The 27,682-nt window shown below is 37.5% G+C and overlaps 1 protein-coding gene across 5 annotated transcripts in view; it reads left to right on the forward strand.

The window, feature by feature from the left end:
* Nucleotides 1-11,110: 11,110 nt before the first annotated feature.
* EVI5 (ecotropic viral integration site 5) overlaps nucleotides 11,111-27,682 on the forward strand; it is a 208,024-nt gene continuing 191,452 nt past the window's right edge. For all 5 annotated transcript variants that reach the window (XM_077746019.1, XM_077746021.1, XM_077746022.1 and 2 more), the window contains exon 1: nucleotides 11,111-11,196. The gene's annotated coding sequence lies outside the window, so the exon portion shown is untranslated. The remainder of the gene's footprint in view (nucleotides 11,197-27,682) is intronic.

The raw sequence follows: 27,682 nt of genomic DNA on the forward strand, positions 1-27,682 counted from the left end.
ATGCAGGCCTGTAGGTTTGGCTTCCTGTCCTTTACTCAGTTATACATTCCTCCATCTCTTTCTTGTTCCGTGGTTGCAGTATCTTCTTTTATCTGTCTGAGAATGTTAAAGATAGTCTCTTTAAGGTTTCTTTTCTTTGCGTAGTTTGTTTCCTCCAAGTTACTTTTTTTCTATAATAGAGGCCCTCAGAGTTTTGATAATCCTTGGTGGTTTCTTCATGATGGAGAGTGGAGACTAAAAGCTGATTGGAAGCCCTGAGCTTGTAGGTGGGGCTTATTGACTTCCAGTTTTACTCTATAGTCTCCTGCATAGAACAGTGGTTCTCAATTTTGGTTGCACTTTAGAATCATATGGAGAGCTTAAAAAAGATATACACACCCTGCTAGACCAAATGCAACAGAATCTCTGAGGATAGGACTCAGGTAGCAATATTTTTTAAACAGTTATGATGGCATACAGTAAAACACACATTTTAAGTTTATAGTTCGATTTTGCCATGTATACACTCACGTAACTAATAGGATACGGAGCATTGTGAAAACCCTGTGTATCTCTTTGTTCTCTCTTCCCTACTCCCTGGCCAGAGGCAACGGCTATTCTGATTTCTATCCCTACAGATTAACATCGGTATTTTCCAAAGTCGTCCAGGTGATTCCCGTATGTGGTCAAGAGTGAAACCATTGGTTTAGGTGGACTGTTTGAAGCTACCCCAGTGTTTCTGTCTTTCCTTGTGGTCTGGCCATATTGCCCAAAAAGTATCTTCCAGTTTTGTGCTTGGAGGGTAGAGGTTTGGTTGCTGGTGATTTGGGAATTCAAGAAAGATGGCTGGATAATGAATGAGTCATAGAATGTTCAGGATATAAGGTCACATAATTTGCTTTTTTTTGTTGTTGGGATACTTATGTCTTCTACCCATTATGGTTTGCCCTCTTGAGAGAATAAATCTCCCGGCAACTGCTGCACTGAAGATGGGCCACTCAGCAGCTTGGAGGAGGAATGGGTCTAGGTTTCTAACTCTTGACAGCTTTCACCTGATCCTTTCTTACTTCGGTCTCCCCTGCCCCTCCTTGTTCTGGCAGTTCCTAAGCCTTTTGAGGATTGTGTAGTATAAATTGGGTTGGTTCTAAATTGACAGCACTGCTGGCTTGTAATTTGGCTGTCTTGGACAAAGTCAGTTACCACTCATCCGTCTTCTTTCCAGCTTCCAAAATTTTATTGCCGTTGTCTCTTTTTCCATTCTCCCTGTCCTTACGGTTTATGAGCTAAAAACAGAATACAACATCATCTTCTTTATCCGTGTTTTAGTAGAGTTTTGGGAGGGAGGAAAATTAGATGTGTGTGTTCTATCTGCTAACTTACCCTGGAATTCCATCATGTGCTTTCATTATAAAAATGTTGTCATCCGCCCTTCACTACTGTCTGCTTCTTGAAAGATTATAGCTTTTAAATTTCTTTACTGTTATCTGAATAGAATGTCAGGAGGGAGAGTACCAAAGTATTGGATCAAACCATTGTTTCTCTAGAAGTCCCCAAATTATTTTGAGAAGTACTTGTTGTTCCAGAGTCATATACACCCTCAGGATTGGGAATGGTTTTAAAGGTAAGCCAAATAGTGATCTATCTGATGCTTTCTAAAAGTGGGAAGGAAACTCATGGTAAAGAGGGTGTTAGTGATTAGAGAAACAGATTGGCCTATGGGTCTCTGCAACGGGTCTGAAAAATCCATATAGACCTTAAACATTTAATAGTGAATGAATAAATAATCTTGCATATTTGTAACATAAAAGTTATCAAAAAGTCATGGTTGTTTTGTCATTTCAGTCCATAATAGGTAAATCCAACTGTGGTCATGGGGGAAGAATTTTTTATTTTGAAGAAAGATTTTATACCAGAAAAAATTGGAATCTATTACTAAAGATAAAGTTGTAGAGATCTTAATTTATAGTTAAAATAAACTGATAAATTAAAACCACCCATTAAAAGTTTTGTGGTAAGCTTCTCTAATAGCTTTGTGATTCTTTGCACTCTTTATTTAAAAAATATTTTTATTTTTTTAAATTTATTTTTGAGAGAGAGAAACAGTGTGAGCAAGTGAGGAGCAGAGAGAGAGGGAAAGACAGAATCCAAAGCAGGCTCCAGGCTCTGAGCTGTCAGCAGAGTCTGATGCAGGGCTCGAACTCACAGACCACAAGATCATGACCTGAGCCGAAGTCGGGCAACCAGCTGAGCCACCCACATGCCCCTCTTTATTTTCTTTAAAACGCTAAATCAGTAGGTTTCCAAATGATCTTTAAGACAGACTTTTTAACAAAAAGTTCACAATGAACTCATTTGTTTTCTCTTAGACTAAGTTTATAGAATTCAAAGTATTTACCTTTAAATTATGTCCATTTTTTTTTACCTTGTGCTAAAATGTCCTTTTGGAAATATGTAGGTTAATTAGTATTTTGTGGATAGAAACTGTTGCCTATTGCTCATTATTTCCGATGACTTGGGCTTGGTATGTTTATTTGTTCCCATTTCCAGCTATTTTTTTTTTTTTTTAATTGTATCTGTACTTAAAGAGAGCTTTCCCTGCCTGTGCTGTTTGCAGTTTATCCTTTAAGTGGCCAATGATAGTGTGGGTTTAGTGCTTGTTAATTGTTCTTTGTACTAATCCAGCCCTCACAATTGCACTCTGAAAAGTGTTCCATAAAGCTGGTCAGACTGACTATTATCTGGGTCTTCATTGTTGGTTTTGCTATTCAGTGTCTTGTGAGTTCATGATTAGGGCTCTCTCTCTGAGGAACTGCTGCTTCCTGTGTTCTTGGAAGGACCTTGATGAGAGATGGGAACAGAACTGGCTGTATTATCCATCATTGTTTGTGTTTTTCATAGGAAAGTGCAAGCATTGATATAAAAGTGAAGAGGGGATTTTTGTCTTGTCTTTGAGTTGGTGCCCAAATGATTAATAGCTGTCTTCTTTTTTGGCCTGATACAGATCTTTTGCCATGGCAAAAATGAACTTCGCATTTTCATAAATTGGGCTAGTAAATTTGTTAGATCAATGTTAACAGATACTGGAAAAAGTGTTGCTCTAATGAACAATTGTATAATATACCTAAATAAGATACATGAGAGAAGGAAAAATTAATATCTTCAGGTATACCAGAAACCAGGATAGTTGAGAAGACTTGATGGTGAGAAAATAGAGCTTGAAATAAATTGAAAATGAATGTTTTTGGGGCACCTGAGTGGCTCAGTCGGTTAAGGCTCTGACTTTGGCTCAGATCGTGATCTCATGGTTCATGGGTTTGAGCCCAGTGTCGCGCTTAGTGCTGACAGCCTGGAGCCTGCTTCGGATTCTGTGTCTCCCTCTTTCTGTGTCCCTCTCCCACTCCTCTCTCTCAAAAAAAGTTAAAAATTAAAAAATTTAAAAAAAAAATGAATTTTAGGGAATAAGTCCGTGAAACTTCTAATGTCTTTGAGTATTCATTTGAAATAGACGTAAGAGATGATGAGCACAAAGTTAAAGACTCAACCTGACTGCCTTTTTGAAAATGTGGAGAAGCTTTTCTGTTGTCAGATGAGAAAGGTTTATTTTATTTACTTATTATTTATTGAAGTGTTTTTATTTATTTTTGAGAGGGGGAGGGGCAGAGAGAGAGAGAGAGACAGAGAGAATGTCTGAAGCAGGCTCCAGGCTTTAAGCTATCAGCACAGAGCCCAACACAGAGTGCAAACTCACAAGCTGTGAGATCATGACCTGAGCCCAAGTTGGACTCTCAACAGACTGAGCCAGGTGCCCCAGATGAGCAAGGTTTATAAAGGTTGTCAAGCATGATGGTTCATTTATATGTAACATACAAGATCAGAAAAGTGAATCAATAAGTGGTCTAGAAATTTAAAGAAGTTATACAGTTGTCAGTAGATCATTAAGAACCACCAAAGATAACACACATTTCCTGTGTGTCAAACATAATGATACTTATTGGGAAGATAATGGTGGTCTATTCTACATAGACAAAACCCTTGCTCTCACAAAATTTGCAAACTATAGGGGAAGGCACTGTTGATATATTCTAGTTTCTGAGTGAGATGATTTTAAAAAAGGTAATTGAGTGATTAATTTGTCTTAAATCTTGATGCTTTTTGTAACTAGTAAGGGAAAATGCTTGGTGAAGTAAGTTTTAAATCTTAATGTCTGCTTTAAAAGTGTGTGAGGTAAATTTATATGTAGTGAAACACATAGAGCTTAACTATGCAATTGAGTTTTGATAAATGGTATATGTGTTTGTGAATCTCTTTACCTCTCCCCCCAATAATCCCTCATGGTTTCTTTAGTCAGACCCTGTTGTTGTCTTTTACCACCAATTAGTTTTTGTTGTTCTTGAACTTCTCATAAAAATAGAATAATTCAGTGCATTGGTGGCTTCTTTTGTTCAACATGTTTTTGAAATTCAACCAGCTTGTTGTTCACATCAATAGTTATTTTTGACTGGTGTGCAGTAATCCATTGTAGAGCTATAATACAGTTTAGCCATTTTCCCCATTTGGTTGTCATGAATAAAGCTGTTGTGAACACTGGATTATTCATCTCTTTATAGACATAGATTTTCATTTCTGTTGGATAAATAACTAGAGGTGGAATTACTGGGTCATGGGGTAGATGCATATTTAACTTTAGAAGACAGTTACAAACAATTTTCCCAGATGGTTATACCATTCTGCATTTCCACCAGCAATCTGTGAAGGGTCTGATTAAATCAGAACCAAGTTTCAGAAAGTGTATTCTGGTAGGGAAAACACACAGTAAAAGAGTTGAAAATTGATGTATTCCTGTTCCAAGGAATTGATAGGGAGGGAGAGAATCTTAGGGATTCTAGAGGTATGGTATGTGGGGTAAGGATAAGGGAGGGCTCAGATAACCCCCATGTATCTGTCATAGACTGCTGGATATTGGTGTGGTAGTAATTAGTAGAGGGAGCTGAAGAGTAGATTTTGTAGGGAAAAGAAGGTGATAATTCTGTTTTGTTTGTAAATAGTAATTGGGGGTAAAAGGAAGTAAATGAGATAGTTCTGAAAGTGTGTGTAGTGAGGAGAGAACCTCTGTTGGAATTGGAACTTTGGGGGCCATTGACATTTCGGAAATTAATTGAAGAGGAGCCTGCAAAAGAATAGAAAGATTTGCCACTACAGAAGGAAAACCTGGAAGCTGACTTAATAGAAATAGAGAACTTTGAAGGAGAGAAGGGTTTGAACATTGTTACTGTGACTAAAAACTAGTTACGGCTTTTTTGGAGGTTATTTATATACATTTAAATATCTGTTAAATATATATTTATATATTTTAAGTGTATGTATTGTGTATATTTTATATATGATGTATATCTGTTAAAATATCAGATTTATTTTGTTTTTTATTATTTTATTAAAATATTTTTTTACATTTATTTATTTTTGAGAGACAGAACAGAACACAAGTGGGGGAGGGGCAGAGAGAGGAGACTCAGTATCTGAAGCAGGCTCCAGTCTCTGAGCTGTCAGCACGGAGCCCAATACTGGGTTGGAACTCACAAGCCACAAGATCATGACCTGAGCCAAAGTCAGATGCTTAACCAACTGAGCCACCCAGATGCCCCAGGTTTTATTTATTTTTTAAGTAATCTTTACAACCACTGTGGGGCTCGAACTTATAACCCTGAGTTCAAGAGCCGAATGAGCCAGCCAGGTGCCCTGAAATTTCACATTTCTTGATGCAGTAGTTATACTTTTGGAAATAACTCCTAGAGAACCATACAAATGTGGAAAGATGTGTTTAGAGCTATTTTTGGCACCTGGTATAAAATAAAAAATTGAAAACAACTCAAGTAGGGGTACCTGGATGGCTGGGTTGGTTAAGCATCCAATTCTTAGTCTGGGCTCAGGTCATGATCTTGCCATTTTGTGAGTTCAAGCCCAGCCCTGGGCTCCATGCTGACAGTGTGGAGCCTGCTTGCGATTCTCTTTCTGTCTCTGTCTCTCTCAAAAATAAATAAACTTAATAAAAGAAACAACAACAACCCAAGTAGTCATCAGTAAAGGATTGCTAACTAAAATATGGTACATTCTTGGGGTGCCTGGATGGCTCAGTTGTTTAAGCGTCTGACTTCGGCTCAGGTCATGATCTTACGGTTCGTAGGTTCGAGCTCCATGTCAGGCTCTGTGCTGACAGCCACCTCAGAGCCTGGAGCCTGTTTCAAATTCTGTGTCTCCCTCTCTCTCTGACCCTCCCATGCTCATGCTGTCTGTCTCAGAAATAAATGAAAACATTAAAAAACTATGGTACAGTCTTATGATAGAATGATATAAAGCTAAGGTAGTATGGTGTGTGCATATACTGTATTTCCTATTGCTATTATAATAAATTAAGACTTAGCTTAAGAAAAATTCAGTCTCTTACAGTTAGGGGGGGCCAGAGGTCTGAAATGTTTCACTGGGCTAAAGTCAAGGTATTGGCTGGGTTGTTTCCAAGGGTAGAATATGTTTTCTTGCCTTTTCCAGCTGTTAGAGTTGGATTCCTTATATACTCTGCATTGTGTTCTTTGGCCCCTTCTTCCATCTTGTTTAAAAATTTTTTTCAATGTTTTATTTATTTCTGAGAGAGAGAGAGAGAGAGAGCGCGCGTGCGCGAGCGAGCGAGAGAGGGCAGGGGAGGGTCAGAGAGAGAGGGAAAGACAGAATCTGAAACAGGCTCCAGGCTCTGAGCTGGCTGTCAGCATAGAGCCCGATGCAGGGCTTGAACCCTCAAACCATGAGATCATGACCTGAGCCAAAGTTGGATGCTTAATCAACTGAGCCACCCAGGCACCCCTCTTCTTCTATCTTCTAAGACAGCTGTTTAGCATCTTCAGATGGGCCCAACCCAGATAATCTGGATAACCTCCTTATGGCCAAATCCTTAACTTAATCTGCCAAGCCTCTTTTGCCATTTAAAGTAACATTCATAGCGTCTGGATATTATGATGAGGAGCTCTTTAGGAGGCCATTAATCAAGTGTTAATAATACTAACAAGGACACGAAATCAAGGTACATTAAAAAATTCTTAAAAAATATGTATAGTATGATCTCATTTTTGTTAAGCTAAAAAAATACATATATACTCCTATGTTAGTATATATATAGAAAAGAATTAAAAAAAATTTTTTTAATGTTTATTTCTGAGAGAGTGAGAGACAGAGCATGAACAGGGGAGGGGCAGAGAGAGAGACACAGAATCTGAAGCTGGCTCCAGGCTCCGAGCTGTCAGCACAGAGCCTGACGTGGGGCTCGAACCCACAGACCATGAGATCATGTCCTGAGCTGAAGTCAGACAGTCAACCAGCTGAGCCACCTAGGTGCCCCTAGAAAAGAAATCTTGATGGAGATAGGCCATACTGCTAACAGAGGCTCTTTGAGGGTAGGATTTCAGAGTATTTAAACTTCCCATTTTTCTCTGTGATATTTCAATTCTTAATTAACATATATTTTCTAATCAGACAAATCACAATACGTAAAAGGATAGAGTATAACATTGGGTTGTATGTTGTGGAGAGATCAATAAACAGGCTTTTGGTGAGCGACCTGTGTGGTTTCACTAAAATGGTAGGGTAGAAGGCAGATTGCAGTGAGAAAGTGGAAGGTTAGGAAGGGAAGAATGACAAGCTAAACATCTTTCCAGTTTCTTAGCTATGAGAGGTGGCAGGATGCTATGAGACCAGGGCTACTCAGAGGGATAAATAAAATTCAGTGAGATTTTTTTCATATGGCAGAGCAGCATGTTTGAAAGTTGAGAGCACAAACTGGGAGGAAGAGAGAGATAACCCGAGTTACAGGATAATTCAAAGAGCATGAGGCCTGAGGTCTTCTGACTTGATTAGACAGAATACTCACTTGCCTGTGGTGTGTGAGACCTAGAGAGGTGTGGATACGCCTACTAGTTTATAATATTTTAGTTTTCTTCATTATTACCGGATGAAAAAAAATCTCTTGCAGTCATAAATGCTTCTCTGGCATCTTCTGAAAATCTAAGGTTATTGTCTATGTAAATTTAGTCTTGCTAATGTATGTACTCAACGTTTTCTTGATTTGTCCCCCAAACTTTGGATTGTTTCTATAGCCTAGCATATAAGTTTCAGGGAATAAGACCTTAGTTTTCTAGGTGCAACATTTTGCACCTAGATCTTTTTTTTTTAATTGAATCTAATTATTGCATAAGAAAATCTTTATATAAGATTGGATCAGTTTTCTTTTGACTCTAGAATGTTACACAGGAAAGCATTGGAGGTAACATTGACTTCAACCTTTTTTCAAGTTCCTGACAAGGAAAAAGAGCTTAAATAACTTCTGAGGAGGCCACATGTATCTTGTTACTAGAACATGGTACTTTTACCTTGCTGAGATGCTGAGGGCCTTTTAAAAAATTATTTCATTGATATTTAGTATATTTGTGCCAGGATTTCCTGATTTTTCATATGTATCCTTTTATCCAGTTTTGATAACATATATTTCCCTTCATAATTTGATCACTTTTCCTTTTTTAAATTATTTTTTAATGTTTGTTTATTTTTGAGAGAGAGAGTGTGTGAGCAGGAAGAGAGGAAAATACGGAATCCCAAGCAGACTCCAGGCTCTGAGCTGTCAGCACAGAGCCCAATGGGAGGCTTGAACTTACAAACTGTGAGATCATGACCTGAGCCAAAGTTGGACACTCAACTGACTGAGCCACCCAGGTGCCCCTCCTTTTTTTTTTTTTTTTTAAAGCTTATTTATTTTGAGAGAGAGCATGAACAGGGGAGGGGCAGCAGAGAGAGGGAGGGAGAGAGAGAATGCCAAGCAGGCTCTGTGCCATTAGCTTGGAGCCAGATGGAGGGCTCGAACTCACAGATGGTGATATCATGATCTGAACCTAAACCAAGAGTCTAATGCTTAACTGACTGATCTACCCAGGTGCCCCACTTTTCCTCTGTTAGTATTGTTGCAATTAAATTAATGAACATGACTGTGCTTAAAGTAGAAGTTTTAGGAGTTTGCTATGATCTGTGCACTATTTACCCATTTGGAGAATTATGTTGAAGATTCTAATTGCCATTTTATAATTTTTCAGAACAGTGGTAATCATTTTTATTTCATATTGGGTATGGAGTGACAGTGTTTAACACACTTCTTGACACAGTGATATATTGTGTATACTAAATAAAATATTCATGTTATATATGATATATATGATATATTTTAAGAGATACTTATGAATTTGTGCTTTTTCAGACTTTTTAGGTTGAGACATGGGGAAGCCAGTGTTTTGGTACATACTTTTGGTGCTACCAGGAAAAAATTGTGTATGTGGATATATCCTTTTCTTTTCTTTTTTTTTTTTAAACAGTTTTGTGTTTGTATCAATGGAGGTTGAGGTCAAGGAACAGACTTATTAGTTCCTTACCCATGAACTTCAGCACCTCAGCTATAGCAATGTTACGTGTAGCTCAAAGGATCAAATTTTAGTTAGCTAGTACTCTTGGTTTTTTCTTTCTTTCTTTCATTCTTTCGTTCTTTCGTTTTCTCTCTCTCTCTCTCTCTTTAGATAGCATTCTCTCCTTCCAGTTTTAATACAAAAGTATTTGTGGGGAAATTACATCAGTCATGTGGTAATACAATAAAATAATTTACAGTATAATACCTTATCCTTCTATAAAGGAAAATAACCTTAGTTTTTATTGAGAATCTAGTAAAATTCTTTATTACAAATAATTTGATTATAAGAATTGATGGCTGGAAAAAATGTGCCATTATGTAGTAGAAAGAACAAGCATTTTGCTTTGTCATTTTCCTTGTTATTGAACCTTTCTTAGTATGTTTCTTTACCAGAAAATGTGTGTTTTCATATTTACTGTGCGAAGATGGTCATGAGGAATGGAAATAATAAATGTTAAGTACCTGGAGCAGTAGCTGGTATGGGTTTTAATGCTCAATATAAATAGCAGCTGTTATAATTCTGTAATTATGATGTTACTAAAGGAAGACTAAAGCAGAAAGGACAAGCAGAATTTATATGGAAGGTAATATATAAGCAAGATGTGTCTGATAACAAGATTGCTTTCAGGTTTTTATTCAGTTTTCAATTATCAAAATGGCTAAGTGAATTACCAAAACTATAAGATCCTTTTCTCATATGTTAATGAATGTGATAAATGATAATAATATTTACCTCATAACTGTTTGGTGTATTGTATATGCTTAGAAATATTGATTGTCTTACCCTTTGGATGGTTTAGGTTTGTATATTTTTATAGATTCTTCACTGAAGTGTACAGTATTAAATAAGACTTGGATTTTTTTAGAATAAACAAATGTTATTATTACTAAAAATTTAAAAAAATATTTATTTATTTTTGAAAGTGAGACAGAACGCAAGCAGGGATGGAGCAGAGAGAGAGAGAGAGGGAAACACAGAATCCAAAGCAGGGTGAGCTGTCAGAGCCCAGTCAGGATGTTTTTGTTTTGAGGCCAAAATGTTTAGTATCCTAACTCCATTGTTTATTAGCTAATGTATCTCGGACAAGTTGTTTAACCTCTACAAACATCAGTAAAACCCTATATTGGGGTTGTGAGGATTGAGTAAGGTAATTGATGTAAATCTTGTCGCAGTGCCTGGTATATAGTAAAGTATATAGTAGATGATGGTGGCTGCAGCAGCAGTAAGTAGTATATAATTGTATATAAATTGTGCTTTTTAAAAATTTAGCTCTAGAGGTATGAGAGGTCAGAGAGAGATGGAAATATGCTGTATGCCTACAGAAAATAAATTAACTTGGAAATTTATCATGTACACCTTTAAAGGAAGGAGTCTTGTCAGCAGTGTTGCTCTTATTTCCTGTTTTTTTCCCCTTTCACTGTAATATCTATTTTTTGATTCCTGTTGAAGCCAGTGCTCTGTATCTTCTCTTCCTGCATCTCTCTTTGACAGCTGTTAGCTTACATAAATGAAAGACATAGTTTGAAATTCTTTGTGGATATTTATAGGATATGTTTTAAAATCTGTGTCCTACATTTATTGATAATACTCCAAACGTACAAGATATTGCTATTTATAATCTTTATTTCCATGTTTACAGAGTTGGAACAGTACTTTCTTAAAACCTGCTTAAAAGATTGAAGATGTATATTACAGTTGCACCAGCCTTAAATCCTACTGGAACAAGGTTGAGTATAAAGAATTTTTTTTTCTTTTCACACATTTATTCAGTAGTATATCAAGTTTTTCCTGGGCTCAGAATTTCCAGCACTTTGAAGAATGAAGACAAGTATCAATGTGTAGAGGTATAAATTAATGTTTTTTTAAAAATTTACATTGATATAGCCCATTTTGAAATTTAAAATCTTTTTTTTTAATGTTTTATTTATTTCTAGGAGAGAGAGAGAGAGAGACAGCGTGAGCAGGGGAGGGTCAGAGAGAGAGGGAGTCACAGACTGAAACAGGCTCCAGGCTCTGAGCTGGCAGTCAGCACAGAGCCCGACGCGGGGCTCGAACCCACGAACCGCGAGATCATGACCTAAGCGAAAGTCGGACGCTTAACCGACTAAGCCACCCAGGCGCCCCCCATTTTGAAATTTAAGCAAACATTTCAGAAGCTACTTCTAAGCTTAATACATTGTTTATTTTGGAAGCAAATAAGAAAACACCTCTCTGGATCCATTTGGCATTACAAAAAACACACAAATACCCACTATAAAAAAGTATGGTGCTATAAGTTGGTGAGCTCTGGGGTTTGTGATCCTGTGTAAGCACAGCTGTAGTTTAAGTAATGATCCAAGAAATATAATAAATATCCTGTCATTGATCTACCTGCCAGTTTCCTTCTGAATTTATGGATTCCTATGAAACTTAACGGTGAAACTTTTGAGATGCTTGTAATAATCAATTTCAGACTAATTGTGTAAATAATTAAAAAAAATAAGATATAAGTAGAAGAGCTTGGATATCTATAGATTTGTCCATGTATTTATTCTTTAGGTCAACTTTTGTTGTTGGTTGTCTACTATATTTGGTATGTACTAGACATTGTGGAGGGCAGAGTAGTACCTTCTTTTTGGTCAGAACAGAATAAAAAGATGCTGTCCAGTTCCAACTCCTCTCTCTCTTTAGTAGTACTCCTATTAAACTGCAATCCTGACCTCAGTATTGATCTATTAATAGCTTGCTTCAGTATTGTGTTGCTTTCTCCACTTTATTTCCTTATTGTATGTTATTTTTCAGATTAGAATGTATATATCCTGCCATGACAGAGGACTCTAAAAAAATGATTTCCCTTCATTTATGCAAATAACACATATTTGTTCAAGAAAGTTTGTAAAAAATCAACAGTATAAATACTAAAACCATAAAGTTAGCATTTATGTGTTATAGAACATATTTATATATTAATATAGACTATAATAGAATGTAGTATACCTATCTTTCAACCTTAAATATATCAGGTTTTTTTATGGTCTCAGTTCCTAACACTTTGAAGAATGAGAGAAGCATACATATAATGAAATATTATTTAGCCACAAAATGGAATGAAGCTCTGATACATAACACAGCATGGATGAACCTTGAAAATGTTGTTGAATGAAATCAGCCAGACACAGAAGGACAAATGTTTTATGTATGATTCTACCTACGGGTCTAGAATAGGTAAATTCATAGAGTCAGAAGGAGATGAGAGATTATGTGAAGCTGGAGGGAAGGAAGAACGGATACAGAGCTCCTGTTTGGGGTGATGAAAAGTTGGTAATAATGGCTGTCCAAATTGTGAATATAATTATTTCTAATGAACTATACACTTAAAAAATGGTTTCAGTGGCAGATTTTATATGTGTTTATCATAATTAGGAAAAGAAGTCTGTTTGGAATGCTTATGAGCTTGTGGCTAGTTCATAGTTTTACTTTTTTAAGAAAAAAATTTTTTTTAGTGTTTTATTTATTTCTGAGAGAGAGACAGCATGAGCAGGGGAGGGTCAGAGAGAGAGGGAGATACAGAATCTGAAACAGGCTCCAGGCTATGAGCTGGCTGTCAGCACAGAGTCCCAACGCAGGGCTTTAACCCATGAACTGTGAGATCATGACCTGAGCCGAAGTCAGACTGTCAACCAGCTGAGCCACCCAAGCACCGCTATAGTTTTACTTCTAAGTGAGGTGATGATCTTGCTCATTCATGTTCCATTGTACTACCCTAGTTCCTGCTCCATTTTTTTTTTCGCTAAAGGCTAGCACTGATTGTTTGAGTGGTATTTTATGGATAATTAATTTTTCTTCTTGATTTAAAAAATGTTTTTTGCCACAAATGTGTATCACTTATAATGGAAAAAATCTGTAAGAATTATTTTTATTAAAAATTGTTTTGATGTTTGTTTATTTTTGAGAGAGAGAGAGAGCGCGCGAGCGAGTTGAAGGGGTGGGGGCAGAGAGAAATGGAGACACAGAATCTGAAGGAGGCTCCAGGCTCTGACCTGTCAGCACAGGGCCCAAATATGGGGCTTGATCTCACAGAGAGTAACATCATGACCTGAACCAAAATCAGATACTCAACCAATTGAGCCACCTAGGTGCCCCAAAGAGTTATTTTAAAAAACAAAGTGAAATCAGATATATTTCTCTTCTTTAGCCTCCTCTTTACTTTTTTTCTCATATCCTTTATCTCTTCCTGATTAATTTTCACTTTTTTCATGTATTTACCTCATTCTTTATTTTTTTTTATTTTTTTATATATTTTTTATTTATTTCTAGGAGAGAGAGACAGCGTGAGCAGGGGAGGGTCAGAGNCTTGTTTTTTAAGTTTGATGTATTTTCTTTTCCCCCATATGTTACCACCACCTTAACAAAAGCGTATTTACAATAGTGCTTTTTACCTAGTACATCATATTCAACTATTAAGAAAAATTACAAGAAATACTAAAAGACAAAAAGCACAGAGCAAGCATCAGAAGTGGAGTTGGCGAGGGTAGGGATATTGGAATTACCACACCAAGAAAGAAGAGTTAAGAACAACTGTGATGAGGGATGTCTGGGTGGCTTAGTTGGTTAAGCGTCCGACTTTCGCTTAGGTCATGATCTCGCGGTTCGTGGGTTCGAGCCCCGCGTCGGGCTCTGTGCTCACTGCAAGCTCAGAGCCTGGAGCCTGTTTCAGTCTGTGACTCCCTCTTTCTCTGACCCTCCCCTGCTCACGCTCTCTCTCTCCCTCCTAGAAATAAAAAAAAAAAACCCAAAAACAAAAACAAAAAAACACAACTGTGATGAAAATGGATAAAGTAGACAGCCTGTAAGAATAGATGGATGGGCAGTGTTAGAAGAGGAATGGAAATTGTAAGAAAGAACAAAGAAATGCTAGAGATCAAAGATATCTTAGCATTGTAACAGAAAAACATTGTAACCATTTGATGGGTTTATTAGTAGACTGGACTACTAATGGCTAAATAATGTCTGAGCATGAGGATATGAATAGAAACTGCTGAAACTAGAAAAGAAATAGAAAAAAGATATAAAAAACAGAACAGAATATTCAGTAACTGGGACAACTACAAAAGGTTTAACATATGCATCGTTAGAGATGACATGTTTTAATTTCTGTGACATAGTTAATATGTGGAATATAGAATCCCTACTTTGTGGAGATTAACTTTGAACATGTAAATAAACCAAACCACATTAAAAATAAGTTTAACATATGCATAATAGGAATTCCATAAGGAGAAGAAAAAGAAAAGGAACAGGAGAAATATGTGAAATGGTAATGACAGAATTGCCCCAGATTAATGCCATGTACTGAATCACAGATCCAGGAAGCTTAGAGAACACCAAGCAGGCTAGGTGCCAAGAAAACTACACCAAGGCATATCATTTTCAAACTACAGAAAATCCAAGATAATGCAAAAAAAAAAAAATATATCCTGGAAGAAGTTAGAGGAAAAACACACCTTACCTATAGAGTAGCATTGGTAAGGATTACAGCTAACTTCTCGTAAACCATGCAGGCAAGAAGATGGGTTAAAACACTTGAAGTTCTGAGAGAAAAAAAACAAACCCAACCTACAATTATGTACCTTGCAAAATTATCCTTTGAAAGTGAAGAAGTATTTTCTCAGACAGAAATTAAAGTTATTTGTTGTTACTAGACCTGCTTTGGAAGAAATGTTAAAGTTTTTAGAAGAAGGAACATAATATAGGTCACAAACTAGAATTTACATAAAGGAAGGAGAACTTAGAAAAGGGGATAGGTGAAGGTAAAATAACTTTTATTTTTCTTAATTCATCTAACAGATAAGATTCTTCAAAGTAATATCAACAGTGTAATAACAATGATCATGACCACTTCTGAATGCTTAAATGTATTCACACTACCTGGGAAATGGGTAGTGTGAAAAATGGGTAGTGTTGTTTGAAAGTGGAATTTGATTAGCTGTAAATGTATATTGTAAACTCTAGGGCAACCACTAAGAAAAGTAAAAGAACATGTATAACTGATATACCAAGAAAGGAGAGAAAAGGCATTCGTAGAAAATGCTCATTTAGGGGTGCCTGCGTGGTTCAGTTGGTTGAGTGTCCGACTTTGGCTCAGGTCATGATCTCACAGTTCGTGGGTTCGAGCCGCGCGTCGGGCTCTGTGCTGACAGCTAGCTCAGAGCCTGGAGTCTATTTTAGGTTCTGTGTCTCCCTCTCTCTCTGACCCTCCCCTGCTCATGCTGTCTCTCTCTCAGAAATAAATAAAAAACATTAAAAAAATTTAAAAAAGGGGCGCTTGGGTGGATTAGTCGGTTAAGCGGTTAAGCATCCGACTTTCGCTTAGGTCATGATCTTGCGGTTCGTGGGTTCAAGCCCCGCGTCGGGCTCTGTGCTGACTGCCAGCTCAAAGCCTGGAGCCAATTTCAGAGTCTGTCTCTCCCTCTCTCTCTGACCCTCCCCTGCTCACGCTGTCTCTCTCTCTCTCTCTCTCCTAGAAATAAAAAATATTTAAGAAAAAAAAAAAGTAAATGCTCACTTAAAACCATAAAGTGCAGAGAAAGCGGAAGACAAAAATAGGAACAATGAAGGTCAACAAATAGAAAATAGTTATGGATATGGTAGATATTAATTCCACTGTATCAATAATTGCTTTGAACATCAGTGGTCTAAATGCATAAATGAAAAGACAGGTTGAGGGGTGCCTGGTGGCTCAGTTGTTTGAGTTGTCTGGCTTTGGGTCAGATCATGATCTCACAGTTAGGGGTTTGAGCCCCATGTTGGGCTCTGTGCTGACATCTCAGAGCCTGGAGCCTGCTTAAGATTCTGTGTCTCCCTCTCTCTCTGCCCCTCCCCCACTCACACTCTGTCTCTGTGTTTCTCTCAAAAATAAATACTTAAAAAAAAGAAGATAGGTTGTTAGTGTGGATTAAGAAATAAGATCCAAGAAATTTATAAGAAATTCACTTTATTTTTATTATTATTTTTTTAAATGTTTATTTGTTTTTGAGAGAGAGACAGCACAAGACGAGGAGGGACAGTGAGAAAGAGACAATACATTTGGGTGTTCTTTTTTTTTTTTTTTTGAGAAGCTTGGCTAGAGGTTTATCAGTTTTGTTTATTTTTTCAAAAAAACAACTCTTGGTTTCATTGATGTGTTCAACTGTTTTTTTTTGGATTCTATCTTGTTTATTTCAAGAGAGGGTACAAAGCAGGTTCCAGGCTCTGAGCCGTCAGCACACAGCCCATCGCGAGTCTCGAACCCACGAACTGTAAGATCACGACCTGAGCGGAAGTCGGATGCTTAACTGACTGAGCCACCCAGATGCCCCAGAAATCCACTCTACACAGAAAGATGCATATAGATTAAAAACTGATTGGAGAAAGATATAAAAGATATACCATGCTAATGCTAACTAAAAGAAAGCAGGAGTAGTTATATTAATTTCAGACATAGCAGAATTTAGACCAAGGAAAGCTTTCAGTTCTAAAGAGGGGAATTGAATAATGATAATAGTCATTTCTCCAAGAAGATATAACAGTCCTTAACATATATACACCTAAAAACGGAACATTAAGCTATGTGGGGCAAAAACTGATAGAATTCCAATAAGTAGATGAATCCGCTATCATAATTAGAGATTTTAATATCCCTCTATTAGAAATGGACAGTAAGGACAATAATGACATAATTGAACTCAACATTATCAGTCATCTGATTATAATGGACATCTATAGACCACTTCATTTAACATCACCAGAATGCACATTTTTCTCAAGCTTACATGTAATATTCATCAAAATAGACTATACTTTTGACCATAAAACCAATTTCTTGAAGGACACCATCTGCCAAAACTGACATAAGAAGACATTAACAATGTGAATAGGTCTATATTCATTAAAGAAATTGAATCAACAGTTAATAACCTTCCAGAACAGGGGCGCCTGAGTGGCTCAGTCGGTTAAGCATGACTTCTGCTCAAGTCATGATCTTGTGGTTTGTGAGTTCGAGCCCCGTATCAGGCTCTGTGCTGACAGCTCAGAACCTGGAGCCTGCTTGGGATTCTGTGTCTCCCCCTCTTTATCTGCCCCTCTTCTGCTCATACTCTCTCTCTCTCTCTCTTTTTCTCTGTCAAAAATAAACATAACAACAACAGTAGACCCTTCCAGAACAGAAAATACCAGGCCCAGATAGGTTCATTGGTGAATTCTACCAAACATTTAAGGAAGAAATTATGCCAATTCACTACAGTCTTTTTCAGAAGATAGAAGCAGAGGGAATGCTTCCTAACTCATTCTGTGAGGCCAGCATTACCATAATACCAAAACTGGACAAAGGGATTATAAGAAAAGAAAACTTACAGACCCATATCTCTCATGGACACAGGTACAGAAATTCTCATTTAACTTTTTTAATGTTTATTCATTTTTGAGAGAGAATGTGAGTGGGGGAGGGGCAGAAAGTGAGGGAGACACAGAATCTGAAGCGGGCACCTGGCTGTGAGCTAGCTGTCAGCACAGAGCCCGATGCGCGGCTTGAACCCACGAACTGTGAGATCATGACCTGAGCCAAAGTCGGACGCTCAACCAACTGAACCACGCAGGCACCCCCATGGATATTTGACTGTACAGGGGGTGGGAGGGTTGGCACCCCTAACCTCCCCCCACCCCAGTGTTGTTCAATGGTCAACTGTATATACTTTTCTATGGCATTTGTTATAATTGTTTCCATGTTTGTCTCCTCACACTCCATTAATGGTGAGCTACTTGAGGATAGAACAAGACAAGAACTAGGTGTCTTAGTCATCTTCCCACTCAGTATCCTGCCCTTTGCTTATGCTTACTAAGTATTTGGTGAATGAAATTGATAGGGCTATAGTGGAGGTAAAAAACTTAGAAGGACTATTAAATCCCTGAAGGTGAGATAGCCAGATTTTTGAATCGTCAGATAGCACGTAAAGACCACCCACCCTGTTTCTTCTGAAGAGTAGTCATAGTCAGCTTCTGAACCACTACTGCTACTTTGGCTATAGGAGTTTGACACTGATTTTTAAGTCATGATTCTTGGCTTCTACTTTGCTGTTGTTCCCTGGAGCTTAAGTTAGAGAGTGTTTTCTGTAGATTTTAATTTGAGACTCCTAGGCAATTAACTGAAGCTAAATTTTTCTTTTCATTTTTCAAAAATATGAAAGAATTATAAAAGACCTACAGCCCTTTTAACTGAGGCTTTTCTTGTATATGTACAGGGGGTATTACCCACATCCTAGTAGATTTTTTCCCTCTTTATTTTTAGGGAGAGAAAGTGAGCCCAAGTGGTGGAGAGGGTCAGAGGGAGAGAGAGAATCCCAGGCAGGCTCCATGCTTAGCATGGAGCCCAATATGGAGCTCGATCCCATGACCCTGGGATCATGACCTAAGATGAAATCTAGACTTGGATACTCAATTGAATGAGCCACTCAGGTGCCCCCTTAATGGAATGTTTTTATTTTTGAATTATGGAGAGATAGTATATTACCAGCAAGAGGATATCATATCTAATTTTAGAATATCTGGGTTTGAGTCTTTTAGTATTTATTAGTAAGTATGAGCCTTTCTGAACTTGTTTTCTTATTTGGAAAAGTTCTTTAAAAATATTTTTGAAATGTTTATTTTTGAGAGAGAGAGAGTGGGGGAGGAGCAGAGAGAGGGAGACACAGAATCTGAGGCAGGCTTCAGGATCTGAGCTGTCAGCACAGAGCCTGATGCAGGGCTCAAACCCAGGAACTGTGGGATCAAGTCCTGAGCCGAAGTCAGATGCCCAACAGACTGAGGCACCCAGGTGTCCTCTTATTTGGAAAAATTCTTGATTCATTTCCATCAACTCCAGCACCCCCTGCCAAATAACAACAAAATAGTAATTTCTCCAGTCACAGTAAATGGCACCACTGGTCTCTCAAGGTAGAGTAGACAACGCTTCATGATTTTTCTTTGTTATTGTCTACAGTTACTTAATCTAAAAATTCATTTTGTTTCTACCTCCATAATACTATTTTGCATGCATCTATTTTCTTTGACTCTTCTACCCCCATAAGTAACTTAAACCTTAATTATTTCTCATCTAATTTCTGTTAACAATTTTTTGCCTACTCTTCATATTTCTGCTCTTATTGCCTGTAATCTGTGTTTTAAAAAGGAGAGTCCTTTTTAAAAAACATTAAAAAAATTTGTTTTAATGTTTTATTTATTTCTGAGAGAGAGAGAGACAGCGTGAGCAGGGGAGGGTCAGAGAGAGGGAGACACAGAATCCAAAGCAGGCTCCAGGCTCTGAGCTGTCAGCTCAGAACCCAATGTGGGGCTTGAACTCACAAACCTGAGATCATGACCTAAGCCGAAGTCAGATGCTTAATGACTGAGCCACCCAGGTGCTCCTGAGAGTACTCTATTAAAACAGAAAGATCGGGGCGCCTGGGTGGCTTAGTCGGTTAAGCGTCCGACTTTCGCTCAGGTCATGATCTCACAGTTCGTGGGTTCAAGCCCCGCGTCGGGCTCTGTGCTGACTGCCAGCTCAGAGCCTGGATCCTGTTTCAGTCTGTGTCTCCCTCTCTCTCTGACCCTCCCCTGCTCACGCTGTCTCTCTCTCTCTCTCCTAGAAATAAAAATATTTAAAAAAAAAAACAAAAACAGAAAGATCAAATTATTCTTTGCATGTTTAAAACCCTTGTGACTTACAGTTGTATTCCAAATAGATTCCAGATTTCATTCTTATAATACTCTTAATGATTGGGCACCTGTTGACTTTTTGTTTCACCTTTGGACATTTCCCTTTAAATTACTATGTGTTAGCCATCACGGTCTTCTCTTATTTCTTCTAACCTGTGCTGTTCAGTATGGAGGCCACTGTCTACATGTAATTATTAAGCACTTGAACTGTGGCTAGTCTGAATTGAGATGTGCTATATAAGCTGCTATATAAGTGCCATATAAGTGCTATAATGTTTTGGATATGTTTGGGTTAAATAAAAGATATAACTTCACTTTTTAAAGTATAGCTCCTAGAAAGTTCATTATTTTTTTATGTTTTTTAAATTTATTTCTGAGATAGAGTGAGTGAGTGTGTGTGTGTGTGTGTGTGTGTGAGAGAGAGAGAGAGAGAGAGCAGGGGAGGGTCAGACACAGAATCTGTCCCTGTGAGAAGGAGACACAGAATCTGTCCCTGTGAGAGGGAGACACAGAATCTGAAGCAGGCTTCAGGCTCTGAGCTAGCTGTCAGCACAGAGCCCGATGCGGGGCTTGAACCCACGAACCGTGAGATCAGGACCTGAGCCGAAGTTGGACACTTAACCGACTGAGCCACCCAGGCGCCCCTAGCTCCTAGAAAATTTAAAATAAGTAATGAAATTTGCATTTGTGGTTCACCTTGTGTTTGTATTGGACAGCCCTTTTCTAACCCAACACACTTTTTAAATTCCTCAGGGCCTTCGTACAGGTTGTTTGTCTCCCCTTCCCTGCCTTTTTTTGGCCTAGCTCTTTGCACAGCTGCTTCTTGCTCATCTTCTAGATTGTAAATTGCTTATGTTGCCTCAAGAAAGGTAGTCCTTAAAAACTCTATCAAATTAGGTTGTCATTCGTTGCCCTTATGTCCTATCTTTGTATTTTTTTGTTCAGTCTTTATCTGACTTTTTAACTAGTTATGTGAGGGGGAAAAACATGTCTATTTTGTTTATAACCATATAATCCTATGTATTTAGCACCCTGTAAAGTACTCTCTTTCAGAGTAGCATCTGAATAAATACTTGTCAAATGAGTAACACTGGGCTGTTGTCCTAGATCTGTTTTAAAGATCAACTATGTGAAACTATTTTACAATCTATAAAGGCCTATACCAATTTTACTTATATGTGAGAAGTTGAAGAAATTGGTTGTATACCCCTTAAAATTAAGATTTAATTGGATGAAGCAAAATCTGTGAATTTAGCCTGCATCTCAGTGTCTTCTTCAAACTTCATCTAATAGTTGGGCACACTATTTCATGTATTACATGACCTAGAGCTTTTGAGGGTTCTCATGTTTTGTAAGTAATGTTTAAAAAGCATTACCTCTATTACTTTCTTCCAGGAGTTTTTTTCCATACTTTTTATTTTCTGTGTAGTGATAGGTATTTTAAATAATATCATAACTTCAGATATAACGGGTGCTAAAATAATTGTAAATGAACCCCTGTTCGCTTTAGTTTTGGCAGTCTTTTTCTTGGCAATTCCTTAACATGCTGAGGTTATCAGAATATAACTCATTATTCTAGTCAGTATTCAGGTATCTGTCTGGCTTAAGTCATGAATTAAATTCTTTAAGAAATTACCTCTTGGATGCCTGAGTGGGTCAGTTGATTAAGCATCCAGCTCTTGATTTCAACTCAGATAATTATCTCACACTTTGTGAGTTTGAGCCCTGCATTGGGCTCTGTGCTGGCAGCATGGAGCTTGCTAGTGCTTCTCTGTCTCGCTGTCTCTCCCCCTCCTCTGCTCTCTCTCTCTCTCTCTCTCTCTCTCTCTGAAAAATAGACATTTAAGGAGTACCTGGGTGGCTCAGTTGGTTAAGTGTCTGACTGTGGCTCAGGTCATGATCTCACAGTTGGTGAGTTTGAGCCCTGCATTGGTCTCTCTGCTGTTAGTGCAGAGCCCACTTTGGATCCTCTGTCTCCCTCTCTCTCCTCCTCCTCTGCCTCGTACCTGCTCTCTCTCTCTCTCTCTCTTAGAAGTAAATAAACATTAAAAAATTTTTAAAAATAAACATTTATAAAATAAAGAAATTACCTCTATAAGAAGTATGTTTGTCATAAAGATCAATTTAATTTGATTTTTTTCCTTCAGTAGTTAACACAGCTGTTCATTTGTATATTAGAAAGCAATAGGTGGCTAATATAGTTTGTAACATACTGATTATGAGACCAATAGTAACAGCAGAGGTCTAGAGGAGAAGGAGGAAGATTATTCTTTGTAAATTGTCAAAGATGGGGAAAGCAAACAAACAAGATTCTAAATATAATTTTGATTTGTATAATTCGTTTCAGCCTCTAACAAAGCTTAGGCGATCTGTTGGGAGCACATGGGTGGGCCTTTTTAGTTGTAATCACAGTGGTGGTGGTGGTGGTAGTGGTAGTAGAGGTAGTAGTAATGTAGTTTTAATGGCAAACATTTGAATGTTTTCTCTGCCAGGTAGTGTTCTGAGTGTCATAAAACATTTAGTTTTCATGAAGAACATAGGGGATTGATGTGTTTATTGTTTTTCCCACAATTTTTTTCTTAAATTCTGGTTAGTTGACATATAGTATAATATCGGTATCAGGAGTAGAATTTAGTGATTCATCACTTACCTATTACACCCAGTTCTCATCGTACCCAGTGCCCTTCTTAATACCCATCTCCTGTTTAGCCTATCCCCCTACCCTACCCTTCCTCACCCCTCTTTGTTCTCTGTGATGAGGAATCTCCTGTGGTTTGCTCCCTTTTTTTCCTCCTTCCCATATGTTCATCTGTTTCGTTTCCTAAATTTCACATATAACTCATATTGTATTTGTCTTTCCTGAATTACTTCGCTTAGCATAATAACTCTAGCTCCATCTGTGGCATTGCAGTTGGTTAGATGTCATTCGTTTTGATGGCTCAGTAATATTCCACTGTATGTATATACCACCTCTTCTTTATCCATTCATCAGTTGATAAGACACTTGGGTTCTTTCCATAGTTTGGCTATTGTTGATAATGCTCCTATAAACATTGGGGTACAGGTAACCCTTTGAATCTGTATTTTTGTATCCTTTGGGTAAATATCTAGCAGTGCAATTGCTGGATTGTAAGGGAGTTCTATTTTTACTTTTTTGAGATACCTCCATACTGTTTGCCAGAGTGGCTGCACCAGTTTGCAATCCCACCAACAGTGAAGAGATTTCTCCTTTACCCACATTCTCACCAACACTTGTTGTTTTCCTGTGTTATTAATTTTAGCCACTCTGACAGGTGTAAGGTGGTATCTCATCGTGAGGTTTTGATTTGTGTTTCTCTGATGATGAGTGATCTTGAATATCTTTTAGCCATCTTTGGGAAAATGTCTATTCGTGTCTTTTGCCCATTTCTTAACTGAGTTGTTCTTCGGTGTTGAGTTTTATACATTCTTTGTAAATACTGGATGCTGACTCTTTATCAGAAAAATCATTTGCAAATATCTTCTCCCATTCTGTAGGTTGTCTTTCAGTTTTGTTGACTGTTTCCTTTGCTCTGCAGATGCTTTTTATCTTGATGAAGTTCCAGTAGTTCATGTTTGCTATTGTTTCTCTTGCCTTCAGAGACATGTCTAGTAAGAAGTTGCTGCAGCTGAGGTCAAACAGGTGGTGGCCTGTGTTCTCTTAGAGGGTTTTGATGATTTCCTCTCTCACTTAGGTATTTCATCCTTTTTGAATTTATTTTTGTGTATGCTGTAAGAAAGTGGTCCAGTTTCATTTTTCTGTATGTCGCTGTCCAGTTTTCCCAACACCATTTGTTGAAGAGACTGTCTTTTTTTTCCATTGGATATTCATTCCTGCTTTGTCAAAGATTACTTGATCATATAGTTGTGGGTCCATTTCTGGGTTTTCAATTCTGTTCTTTTGATCTATGCGTCTATTACTGTGCCACTACATTACTGTCTTGATGGCTTGGTAATACAGCTTGAAATCTGAAATTATGATGTCTTCAGTTTTGTTTTTCTTTTTCAGAATTGCTTTGGCTATTTGGAGTCCTTTGTTGTGGTTCTGTACAAATTTTAGGATTGTTTGTTCTAGCACTGTGAAAAATGCTGGTGCAATAGGGATTGCATTAAATGTGTAGATTGCTTGGGCAATATAGATATCATCAGTGCTTGTTCTTTTAATCCGTGAACATGGAATTGTTTCCCATTTCTTTGTGTCCTCTTCAGTTTCTTTTGCAAGTGTTTTATAGTTTTCAGAGTACAGATCTTTTACCTCTTTGGTTAGGTTTATTCCTAGGTATCTTACTGTTTTTGTTGCAATTGTAAATGAGGTCGATTACTCAATTTCTATTTCTGCTGATTCATTATTGGATTATAGAAATGCAACAGATTTCTATACATTGGTTTTATATCCTGATACTTTGCTGAGTTCATGTATTCTAGCAATTTTTTGATGGTCTTTTGGATTTTCTATACAAAGTATCATGTCATCTACAAGTAGTGAAAGTTTGACTTGTTCCTTGCCAGTTTGGATAGATTTCCTTTTTTGTTGTCTGATTGGTGAGGCTAAGACTTCTGGTAGTGATTTGCAAATATTAAACCACCTCTGCAGCCCAGGAATGAATTCCACTTGATTGTGATGAATAATTCTTTTAATGTACTGTTGGATTTGATTTTCTAATATGTTGAAAATTTTTGCATCCAGTTTCTTCAGGAATTATTGGCCTTTAATTCTCCTTTATTAGTAGAGTCTTTGGTTTTGGAATCAAGGTAATGTTGGCTTCATAGAATGAGTTTGGAAGTTTTCCTTCCATTTCCATTTTTTAGAACAGTTTGAGAAGAATAGGTATTAATTCTTCCTTGAATGTCTTGTAGAATTCCATTGGGAAGCCATCTGGCCCTGGACTTTTGTTTTTGGGAGATTTTTGATTACTGATTCAATTTCTTTGCTAGTTATGAGTGTTCACATTTTCTATTTCTTCATATTTCAGTTTTGGTAGTTTATATATTCTAAGAATTTGTCCATTGTCCCCAGTTGACCCAGTTTGTTGGCATATAATTTTTCATAATATTATCTTCTAATTGTTTGGATTTCTGTGGTGTTGGTTGTGATCTCTCCTCTTTCATTTGTGAAATGTATTTGGGTACTTTCTCTTGTCTTTCTGATAAGTCTGGCTAGGGGTTTATCAATCAATATTAATTCTTTCAAAGAACCAGCTCTTAGTTTTGTTGAACTGTTCTGTTTTTGTTGTTGTTGTGTGTTTGTTTCTCAGTCATTTATTTTTTCTTTAATCTTATTTCCCTTGTGCTGGCTTTAGGTTTTATTTCCTGTTGCTTTTCTAGCTCCTTAAGATGTAAGGTTAGGTTGTCTTTTTGAGATTTTTCTTGCTTCTTGAGCTAAGCCTGTATTGCAATAAACTTCTCTCTTAGGACCTCCTTTGCTTCATCCCAAAGGCTTTGGACTGTCTTATTTTCATTTTCATTTGCTTCCATGTATTTTTAAATTTCTAATTTAATTTTCTGGTTCACCCATTTGTACTTTAGTAGGATGTTCTTTAGTCTCCACATATTTGTGATCTTTCCAAATTTTTCTTATGGTTGACTTGAAGTTTCATAGCCTTGTGGTCTGAAAATATGCATAGGATGATCTTGATCTTTTTGTACTTGTCGAAGGCTGTTTTGTGACCCAGTATGTGATCTATTCTGGAGAGTGATCCATGTGCATTTGAAAAGAATGTGTATTCTGCTGCTTTAGGATGAAATGTTCTGAATATATTAATTCAGTCTGGTCCAGTGTGTCATTCATAGCCATGGTTCCTTGTTGGTTTTTTGCTTAGATGATCAATTCATTCTTGTAAATAGGTTGTTGAACTCCCCATACTAATACTGTGTTATTATCAAAGAGTTGCTTTATGTTTGTTACTAATTGATTTATATATTTTTGTTTACCAAGTTGGGGGCATAAACATTTATAATTGTTAGATCTCCTTCATACATAGACCTTTAATTATGATAGAATCCTTCTTCATCTCCAGCTGTCTTTTGGTGTCGGATAGCATGATAGATGGTTCTTTATCCTCTCACTTTCAATCTGCAGATATGTTCAGTTCTGAAATGGGCTTCTTGTAGCCAACGTATAGATGGGTCTTGTTTTTTTTAAATCTATTCTGATTCCATGTGTCTTTTGGTTGGAGTATTTAGTCCACTTACATTCAGAGTGATTATTGAAAGATAAGAATTTAGTGCCATTATGTTACCTGTAAATTGTGTTTCTGGTGATGTTCCCTTTCCTTTCTAGTCTCTGTTGCTTTTGGTTTTTTTCCCCCACCTAAAGAGTTCCCCCATAATTTAAAAAAAAATTAATTATTATCATGTTAGCTAACATTCAGTGTAGTCTTGTCTTCAGGAGTAGATTCCTGTGATTCATCACTTATATACAGTGCCCAGTGCTCATCCCAACAAGTGCCCGCCTCAGTGCCCATCACCCATTTCCCCCAATCTCCCAGCCCCATCAACCCTCAGTTTGTTCTCTGTCTTTAAGAATCTCTTGTGGTTTGCCTCCCTCTCTGTTTATATCTTATTTTTCCTTCCCTTCCCTTATGGTAATCTGCTTCTCAGATTTCACATATGAGTGAAATCATATATCTTTCTCTGACTGACTTATTTTGCTTAGCATAATACCCTCAGTTCCACCCATGTTGTTGCAAATGGCAAAATCTCATTCTCTTCATCAGGTAGTATTGCACTGTGTATATATAACACATCTTTATCCATTCATCAGTTGATGGACATTTGGGCTCTTTCCATACGTTGGCTATTGGTGAGAGTGCTGTTGTCAACATTTGTGTGTGTGTGTCCCTTCAAATTAGCACTACTGTATCCTTTGCATAAATTCCTAGCAGTGCAATTGCTGGGTCATAGGGTTATTCTATTGTTAATTTTTTGAGGAACATCCACACTGTTTTCCAAAATAGCTGCACCAGTTTGCCTTCCCACCAACAGTGCACGAGAGTTCTCTTTTCTCTACATCCTTGCCAGTATCTGATGTTCCCTGAATTGTTAATATTAGCCACTCTGACCGGTGTGCGGTTGTATCTCATGGTGGTTTTGATTTGTATTTCCCTGATGATGAGCAACGTTGACCACCTTTTCATGTGTCTGATTGCCATCTGGATGTTGTCTTAGGAAAAATACCTGTTCATGTCTTCGCATATCTTCACTGGATTGTTTTTATATGTTGAGTTTGGTAAGTTCTTTATAGATTTTTGATATTAACCCTTTATATGGTATGTCATTTGCAAATATCTTCTCCCATTCTCTCAGTTGCCTTTTAGTTTTGTTGATTGTTTCCTTTGCTCTGCAGAAGCTTGTTAGCTTGATGAGGTCCCAATAGTTCATGTCTGATTTTATTTCCATTGCCTTTGGAGACATGACAAGTAAGAAGTTGCTGTGGCTGAGGGCAGAGAGGTTGCTGCCTGTTCTCTTCTGTAGGATTTTGATGATTT

The sequence above is a fragment of the Crocuta crocuta genome, unplaced genomic scaffold (genome assembly GCF_008692635.1).
Source record: "Crocuta crocuta isolate KB4526 unplaced genomic scaffold, BGI_CrCroc_1.0 scaffold48, whole genome shotgun sequence".
NCBI lineage: Eukaryota > Metazoa > Chordata > Mammalia > Carnivora > Hyaenidae > Crocuta > Crocuta crocuta.